Source organism: Esox lucius, chromosome 10 (assembly GCF_011004845.1).
Source record: "Esox lucius isolate fEsoLuc1 chromosome 10, fEsoLuc1.pri, whole genome shotgun sequence".
Taxonomy (NCBI): Eukaryota; Metazoa; Chordata; class Actinopteri; order Esociformes; family Esocidae; genus Esox; species Esox lucius.
In genome coordinates, this window is record NC_047578.1 from 19,174,361 (window position 1) to 19,184,192 (window position 9,832).

Below are 9,832 nucleotides of genomic sequence, written 5' to 3' on the forward strand. Positions count from 1 at the left end.
CATATGCCTGGAGCCGGCTCTGATTGCTCAGAATAAGCCCTTGTTCAGTCTTTGTAAAATCAACCAATACGACAGACCTTAAAATAAAATATTGTTGCCTCCCAGAGTCATTGAATAATTTTCCAAGAATAAAATGGGCAGTAGGCTACTTTGGTTATGGGAAGCTGGGGTCAATTGAGCACAATAATGTGTGCAGACATTGGTTGAGATCTGAGTAATCTGAAAGAGCACACCATTGCACTTTGGACAAAGTTTGTAAATATTTGACCCACCACAAACACAAACACACACACACATATAAAAACACACACCCACACACACACAATATACACATCTAACAACGTAAAGATTATACCCTCTAGTGAGAAATTTTTAGACCCCTGATCCCCTTTGGTTTCCCTTATTCCTATTTGGAATACTTCTTTATCTTTGGTAACGTTCACAGAAGACTAATTATATCAACAGTAATCTGGGCCTTAAGAAGAACTATCCTCTCAGATGACCCTTTTCCATTTATATAAGAAAACCAATGAATATTTAAGTTCATAAATCGCATCTCTTACTCAGGGAGAGCAAGGTCAAGATCGCCCAAGTGCAGCATCAACGGTTAGCCCTCTGACGCTAGCACGACCCTGCTCTCCCTACGCTAGGGAGTTGGTTACATATAGAGACAGGTCCTGCAACTACTTTGAGCGATTTATGAACTAAGACAAGTTTTAGAAACACTGTGTTATTCTCCTTTAAGTTTATATTGAAGGAGGACGAGTTCCTATTCCTCAGTAAAGTTTTAAAATAATAAATACAACATAACAACTGTCGAAATGGAAACACGTAATGTGATTATTAGAAACACAGATTAAAAGAACAATAGTTATTAAACATAAAATAGCAATAAGCAAGTCATAAACTATTGTAATCAAACGTTATTTATATTTCATTCAATGCTTATGATATTTTTGCAGGATGGAAGATGCTAGAGGGAAAGAGAGATGACTCTCAGAAGGCCCCTATAGAGATCGGATAGATCCTCCTACTGTCCTGACCATGAGATCCCATTCATTCTACAAATCACGACAGTGAGTCCTCTGTGGGCCAGGTAGTTAGTGTGATCCAATGTCTCTTCATGTGTGAAGATTCATCAATATCCCATCAACTGCACCAGAACAAATAAGCATCCCACTGAAAACTGAGGAAACTCCATCCATCCATCCATCCATCCATCTTCTTCCACTTATACGGGGCCGGCAGTCTAAGCAGAGATGCCCAGACTTCCCTCTCCCTAGACACTTCCTCCAGCTCTTCCGGGGGGACACCGAGGCGTTCCCAGGCCAGCGTGTCCTAGGTCTTCCCCGGGGTCTCCTCCCGCTGGGACGGGCCCGGAACACCTTCCCGGGAAGGCGTTCAGGAGGCATCCGGAACAGATGCCCAAGCCACCTCAGCGGTCCCCTCTCGATGTGGAGGAGCAGCGGCTCTACTCTGAGCACCTCCCGGGTGACCGAGCTTCACACCCTATCTCTGAGGGATCGCCCAGCCACCCTGCGGAGAAAGCTCATTTCGGCCGCCTGTATCCGGGATCTTGTCCTTTCGGTCATGAACCAAAGCTCATGACCATAGGTGAGAGTAGGAACATAAATTGACCGGTAAATCGAGAGCTTCGCCTTGCGGCTCAGCTCTTTCTTCACCACGACAGACAGATACATCGACCGCATTACTGCAGAAGCTGCACCGATCCGTCTGTCAATCTCCCGTTCCATCCTTCCCTCACTCGTGAACAAGACCCCTAGATACTTAAACTCCTCCACTTGAGGCAAGAACTCTCCACCAACCTGAAGTGGGCAAGCCACCCTTTTCCGACCCAACATTGTTCCACCCCAAGATAATTATACAGTATATTAGATGTATAGTTACAGAAGCTAATATGGTCTTATCCCATCTTACTATTTGTTGACATCCTAGATTGAGTATTTGGTAACAGCCTTTGGCACCTCAGTCAATTTAATTTCGATCTGAACACATTTGCCTCATCGGAACAGTCCAGCATTTAGTCATGAACCATTCCTTGACATTTTCTTTAATGTTTTTGCCATAATTTTCCTGCTGGAAGACGTATGACCTTCATTGAGAATTCAGGTTTTGGACCCTGGGTTCAACATTGCACTTCAAAATGTCTTGCTATTCTTCCAATTTAATGCTGCCATGTACATGTTCAAGGCACCCAGTGCCAGATGGAGCAAACCAACCCGAAAATATCACTGAACCTCGATGTTTGACTGTGGGGAAGGTGTAGTTCTCTGTAAACATTGAGGAAAGTGTGCTATACCACAAGCACTAATTTGGTCTCATCTGTCCACAGGAGATTCTCCCTAAAGGACTATGGCATGTTTTGGAGCCTCTTGGCAAATTACAAAAGCCTTAAATCTAGTACCTTGTGTCTGAAGGTCAGCTTGAATCTGTATGGGATTTAATTGAGATGCTTCTAAACAAGTCAAATACAATCCTACTGTATGCTGCCATCTTCCACATTTTTAGCTGTGGCCACATCTAGGGAGGATGTTTACATTGGCACGGGAATAAACTTCCTGATAACATTGCGTACAGAGGATACAGGAACGTCAAGGTCTCTGAAGATGGACTTGTAGCTTTGAGATTCTCCATGCATGGTAACCTTGTGTCTTACTTCCTCAGAAAAGCCTCAAAATTGTCTTTAATTTTTTTACATGCAGTCACACAGAACAGGAGAATGATTAATGTACTCATGTAGTATTCAGAGTGGATGGATGACTGGTTTTCATATTGCAGGCACCTTCAGATCACCACGGATGAGTTAATCTGCTTGCAATTTGATTATTTATTGGGTGGATGTTAGTTTTGCAGAAGAGAACTTATTTGATTGAAGTGCAGGGATACTCATACTTTTGGCTATAACAGTGTAAGAATAAAATATCCAGATCATATTTTATGTATAATAATAATAATAATAATATATTGTATAATTTGCTATACTTTGCATTTGGATTAAGACAGGTTATTCCAGAAATCATCTTTCTTCTCCATGTCTGCCAATTCCTTGTCCATGAGATAGCTAGCATTAATGTGAGTAGAAATTGTTTGGCCCTATCACATATGGCTCAAGCACATCACTAACTCTGTCCCTGCCAAGTATAACAGGATATTTAACAAGTTCTTAAGACAGATAATTATGAAATTGGTAGGAAAATTATTAATTACACTTATAAGTATCTTATGAACTTTCCTATTAAGCATCATGTGTTTTTGATTTTATGAGTCCGGCCCCTGGCCCCTAGCCCTTTTCAATGTAGTTATGGGGGAAAGGTTGAGCTCTTTGGCTTTAATTACCTAGGTCTTAATTACTGTCCCAATATCTCTCTTCCTTCTCTTGCCTATTTCTTATTTTAATTTCCATGCTGTTGATGTAATGTTTCCATTCAAGCTTAACATTGTTGTCGTTCTCTCGTCCACCAAGTGCCAATAAAGATTTCCTTAATGACACCTTAAAAAGCTAATTTACTGACGATAGCTCAACCTTTTGTCTCCTGATTATGCCTCATAAGCCCTACTCCCTTGGCTCTTCATAGCAATTACTGGGCCCATTCCTCTTGGCTAACATTGCCCTGCCCTCTTGCACAATGGCTAAATGATTCACTGCATTAACAGTGCTTGATCCTCTACTTTTTTCTCATTAGGTCACTTGCCACCATGTTTTCGCAAGTTCTCTCCTCCATGAATCCCACTCTGCTCTGCTCTGGATGTATATATACAGCTCTGGAAAAAATTAAGAGATCACTGCATCTTTTTCTTTCCTTTCCAAAACAGTTGGAAAGGAAGGTTGTTATTAAGCATTGTGTAACACAATACTCAGTGGTGTCTAGCGACTGCTGAAAAGTTTAGTGACGTGTTGTAGTGGTTAATGACAGCGCCTCTCACGTGGAAGACTTATGTTCAAATCTATTACGACGTTTATACATTTTATTTGTGGGCCACAATAACACTGTTTGCGGTTATACAGAATTACGACTATTTCTAAAGATTCTCGTCTTTTCACTTGATGAGAAAGTTAGTTTTGGTCACCTTTATTGATAGTTATTGTATCAATGTCATTCAAGAATGAAAGAAAAAAATATGTTTTTATGCCATGAAATGAAAAAGCTTTTGCAGTCTCGCTAGCAATTGCTCAATTCTTATGACTATTCCAGTAAATATTACTGGCTAATATGCTGTTAAAACGGCCAGTGGCAAATGCCATACAGTTCATAGATGCTATTTGTGGTGGAGGTAAACTTAGTAAAAAACATTAGTTAAACTGTATCGATATCATTCATGAAGGGCCAATTAGCTGTTAAAATGGCCAGTGACAAAAGAGGATTTGTTTAGGTTAGACACAAGAGGCTATACTGACTCCCGTCAGATGTACAGCTCTGTGGTGTAGTGTCTAACAACACAGCCTTCCATGTGGGCGACAGAGGGCAACACTTTCTATTGTAGGCCGGCTGAACTAGGCTTGCCTGGTTTCTTGTTTCCAGAGCTGTGTATATATATACACAGCTCTATTTACACAAGATTAATAAATATAATGTCATTTCATTAAAGCACACAACGATTCATTGGCGGGGTTTGGGTGCTGTTATTACTACATTTGGATCTGAAAATTACTAAAATCCCCAGGGATTCTTGTCAATTTCAAATAATATTTTATGACTATTAGAATACAACCGAATCCTTTCTTTCCCCATGTTTCCCCCTACACCCTGTTAGGAGTCAATGGTCTTTGAAGACATCTTCGTTTTGAAGTTGTCTTCTTTTGTGTTGGTGATTGACTGCAGTCTTGCTGAAGTTCTTTGTCATTCATACTGTAATGTATTGTCACCACTAGTGGGCGGTGATATAGCTTAAATATAGAGTAGATGTGAGGCCTGTAGTGACCAAAAGGCATTTTTTTCTTGGACATAACCAGGGATCTGTTTATCTACACATAACCTGGGATCTGTTTTTTTTTATATAAAGCCTTTTTTCTCAAAGCTGCTACAATTTCACATATACTCCTTACACCAGTACACTTGTAACAATAAAAACATAAAAACTCATAAATCAAGTAACTCATATAGCAAATATACAGTCTTGAAATGATCAAGGCTTGAAACTCTCACTGAACTCCATAGGGAAAATGATTGCATGGTGAGAAAAAAGCGCCTGGAAAAGAGACTTGTTCTGCTTAGTTTTGCCTCTCTGACATGTTCATGCTCTCACGGACTCCATAAGCCTTGCTGTACGTTTGAGTAATTCCCCATTTCCTAAAATAAGTTGAAAGTGGTACCTGAAAATATGTGGTAAATGGGGTTGTTCACATTATGAACAACCCCACAGTTAATTCTGCCACATTCACACTCCGAACAATTTAGATTAACTTCTTCTGGGAAGACAAATCCCTGTCACGGTAATATTGCACTAAAATTGCACTTTTAATGATGGCAATGTGTTTTACATAATTGCTAGCTACAGGTCACAATACCTACTGTAGCTTCTTAATCTACAGCACCCATAAACTGTTTGGGTAAACATTTCCAATAAGGGTACAAGAACTACCATTAACGAAAACAGCAGTTAATGTGAATGAATGATGAACAAAGACATGAACAAACTGTTAATAATGATAACCCTTTAGCCACTGTCATTTGTTCATGTTGAGTCAGAACAAACTCATGTCATTTTTTGAAGGAACTCACAGTTGGTACTGTACTTTTTAATGTTAATGCTATTTGTTTGCATGAACAATAGGAAAAGTAATATACATTATTCATAAGATAATCAAATTTGTTAAAATGATTACAGTGCCTAGGCTAGATAATGATGGTGTAACATCATTCATATATATATTGTCTGGTATAGCAGTGGCTACTTGTATGTTCAAATAGGTGTGACGCACACAACGAATTGTCGCATTTGGGGTTATCATTATGTAGTGTAATTGTCATTACATATGAAAGTGACAGTTCTCCATCAAAGGTTGTATCATTGAGGGACACCTACTACCATTGGCCAGTAGGGGTAAAGAGATGTGCTTGCATTACGTTGGGACTGTATCGGATTGTATATGATCCAAACTCTGACGCGTTCTCATAACTCTTGAAATGTCATTTTTTATTTTTCATTACTTATCAATCAATCAATCAAATGTATTTATAAAGCAGTTACATCAGCAGTTGTCACAAAGTGCTTTTACAAAACACCTTGCCTTAAACCCCATGGAACAAACAACAGTAGTGTTGAATTTCAGTGGCTCGGAAAAACTCCCTAAAGAGGCCGAAATTTAGGAAGAAACCTAGAGAGAAACCAGGCTCAGAGGGGTGACTAGTCCTTTTCTGGCTGAACCGGGTGAACATATTAAGAGTACAAATTGTAATAATTAAACAATGCATCTGGGCTGAGTCCAGAGTCTATTTAAACCTAGACCAGATGGAAAAGGACAGGGACAACATGGGGGCGGTCAGCACAGCGGCAGCTGAAATCGTCAGGTGTCATCTTGATCTGCAACACAACCAGGAAGACTTTGGACAAGGAAAGCAACGAGTCTTTCAAGCCTGGTACTCCTCAGGTGTGGGCCAAGACCTCATGTTCTCCGAAGTTTAAAACGGCAGGAGACAGGGAAAATTTTAAAGCATTCCTTTAATCTACAACGATTTATAGTGTACAAGGAGAACTGACCGTACTCCCCCAGCACAATAATATAGCAGCGTAACACCATGGGGCTGAGACGGGGGGGTCTAGTGACTCTGTGGCCCTATCCGGGGGAGGCCCCGGACATGGCCCAACAGGCAGGAAATCAATCCACCCACATTGCCAAGCATCAACCAAAGGGACTGCAACCACCCTGTCTTCCTGTCTTCCTGGTCGGTGAAGTACAAAAGTACACTGGAAATTTCGAGACAGTTTAATAACTAGCCTGCTAGAGTGTATGTAGAGCATTGGAAAGCGTCATCATTTTATAACTATGAACTAGACAACCCCATGTTCAAAGTAAAATGAAATCAGAATCAGCTTTATTCGCCAGGTATGTGTACCTGGCGGTACAGGAATTTGACTCTGGATTAAAAAGGCTCATGATGTGTTAAAAAAACTTAAACAAAGGACACTCAACAAAAGTCACCGACTGCAATATACATAACACATACAGTACACTTAATAAACCAAAACAACAACATAGTGAGACTGATGAGACAATAATCTGCAATGAGCAGGTTATTATGGTGCTGGAAATGAATATTTTTGTACAGGTATTATTATTTACATAATGATGGTGGATGTGATCTATATATAAATAGTGTAATGGAGCAGAGTGCAAACGATGCTGGAATTAATAAAGAAGTCATTTTAATGCAGGTGTAATGTACATGAGGTAGGTGGATATGATATATACCGTATATATACAGTATGAACAGCACTGAATTACAGGCAAAGAAATAAGAAATAAGTAGACAGATTGATGTTAGGGTCAGAGTTACTGGGTTGTAAATACAGGGATTGTGCCTGGCACTGAGTGTCTGATGTTGACTATTCATCAGAGTGATGGCCTGTGGCTAGAAACTATTCCAGTGTCTGTTCGTTTTAGCGTAATGGACATGTTGGTGCATTCCTATACAAAAAAATACTAATTTGTTACTGTACTGTGCTCATTAACATTTTCTTTGTCGAAAATAAGACTCCTTACAATATCCCAATTCATAATTTTGTAACTGTATTGTTTAGGAATTTTGCAGCTGTTGCAATGTACAGTAAGGGTTAGCGATTAACTAATTCCCATTAGCCGTCTGCTTCGTTTGGTTATTAGCTGGCTCCAGTAAGCTGTATATTTTCTCCAGATGTGTTTGTTAGTTTCGGTTTGCACTTTGCTAGCTTGCTCAGTCATGTCCTATTCGTATTAACATGAAGGTAATTTGCAATTGTCTCATTCTTTTACGCATATTTTACACATATGTACAAATAACTGTTGTATAAACACTTTTAAAACTTCTGATGTAAAAAATGGCTTGACAAAATTACATTTGATTGATGAGTTTTTTTCTTGTGTATGACTTGCCTGTTGAAAGTGAAGAAAAAAGTTGTGTAACAGGAACTTTTGTGGATGTTTTGTGTCTTTATAGTGTTTTGTTATCATGTTATGTTGATGCCATGTTGTGAGGGCTCTGTTCATGTAGTGTTGTGTCATGTTGTGTTAATGCCATGTTGTGAGGGCTCTGTTCATGTAGTGTTATATCATCATGTTGTGTTAATGCCATGTTGTGAGGGCTCTGTTCATGTAGTGTTATATCATCATGTTGTGTTAATGCCATGTTGCGAGAGCTCTGTTCATTGTGGTGTTGTGATGTTCACAAGTTTGTTTGTTGTGGTATTTGCTTTGTTGCAATGCTTCTTCTATCTTACCATTGTAAATAAGAATTTGCTCTGATTTGACTTCCTTGATCAAATCAAGTTTAAATAATAAGGTAAATGGTGGTAATGACATAATTTCTACACTTGAAATTTCTACACAGGCTATTTGTTACGGTTAGTTAATGAAAAATACTATCATAAAAATGCAAAGCATCACTGTATGAGAGCGTATGGCCAGTAGATGGCAATGTATTCAATAATACAACATTGATCACCAACCATGTGCTACAGATGTCAACACTTCAGTTCAAGCCCTGCACTGAAACCTGACATGAACAACGCATCGAGCTGACCAACCATTGTCGCCTGAAAAAGGTTCCTTCGACCGTCTGTCAGCTGACCTAAAATAGAAACGAAATGGTGGCATATGAGTTGACTGTTGAAACGAGCCACGCTTAAAGGCTATTGTGAAATCTCAGTACTATCACGTAGGCCTACAGTACATCACAGGGGGACTGTCACACATGATACAAATCTAAACTACATTTGTAGTTCAGATGTCTTTCATGTGCTGATAGACAAGCCATGTGAGTAATACTATCATGTCTGCAACGCTATCATGCTTTTCTCTGAACATACCTTGTCTTTTGTTGTTATCATTGCCCTGCACAGGCTACAATGGTGTTCTTCACATACCGAAACATGCTGAAGGATGTTTGGCTACATACACTGTTGTATAGTTTTTGTGGAAATCTTCCCATTAGTGGAGCCTAACAAAAGGTAATAGTAGTATTGCCAGTGTTAGATTTGGTCAGGAGCTTACCGGAACTGAGTACCAACACCTGATATTATTCTCCTCGTTCGACTTAAAATATAACACAAAATATATTATGGAGCTGCATCTGAAACAGAACATTATGAACAAGTACTAACAACCCCTATATTATGAATGAGTACTAACACCACCTATATTATGAACGAGTACTAACAACACCTATACTTTTAGTGAAGAACCATTCTGTTATCACATTCAGGGACATATGGGAAAGCTTTGCAATGCATGTGGGTTTCATCGAATTAAGCCCGAAGTCTATTTAAGAAAAGGTATGTGTCGTTATTGAGCTGTATGTTTTTCAAATTCCACAGACAGTGATTCATCCAGGTCAGACTTCATCAGACTATTGATCTAGACTCATGTCTTTACATTACAATGTCTCTCCTTAGCAATGTGAGGAGAGACATGGCTATTCCTATACTTTGCATTTAACTTTCTGGCCCAAGCAACCAGGCAAAGTAGCCAGAAGAGGGCATAACATTATACTGATTATGGTTTTAATAAATGGCACATCTTGGTTTGTCAAAGGATAGATGCAATAAAAATCTTCTTGGATAGAGTTATACTGCCCAATAAAAAATAAAGGGTTACAGCCATTGTCCTTATGGCTTT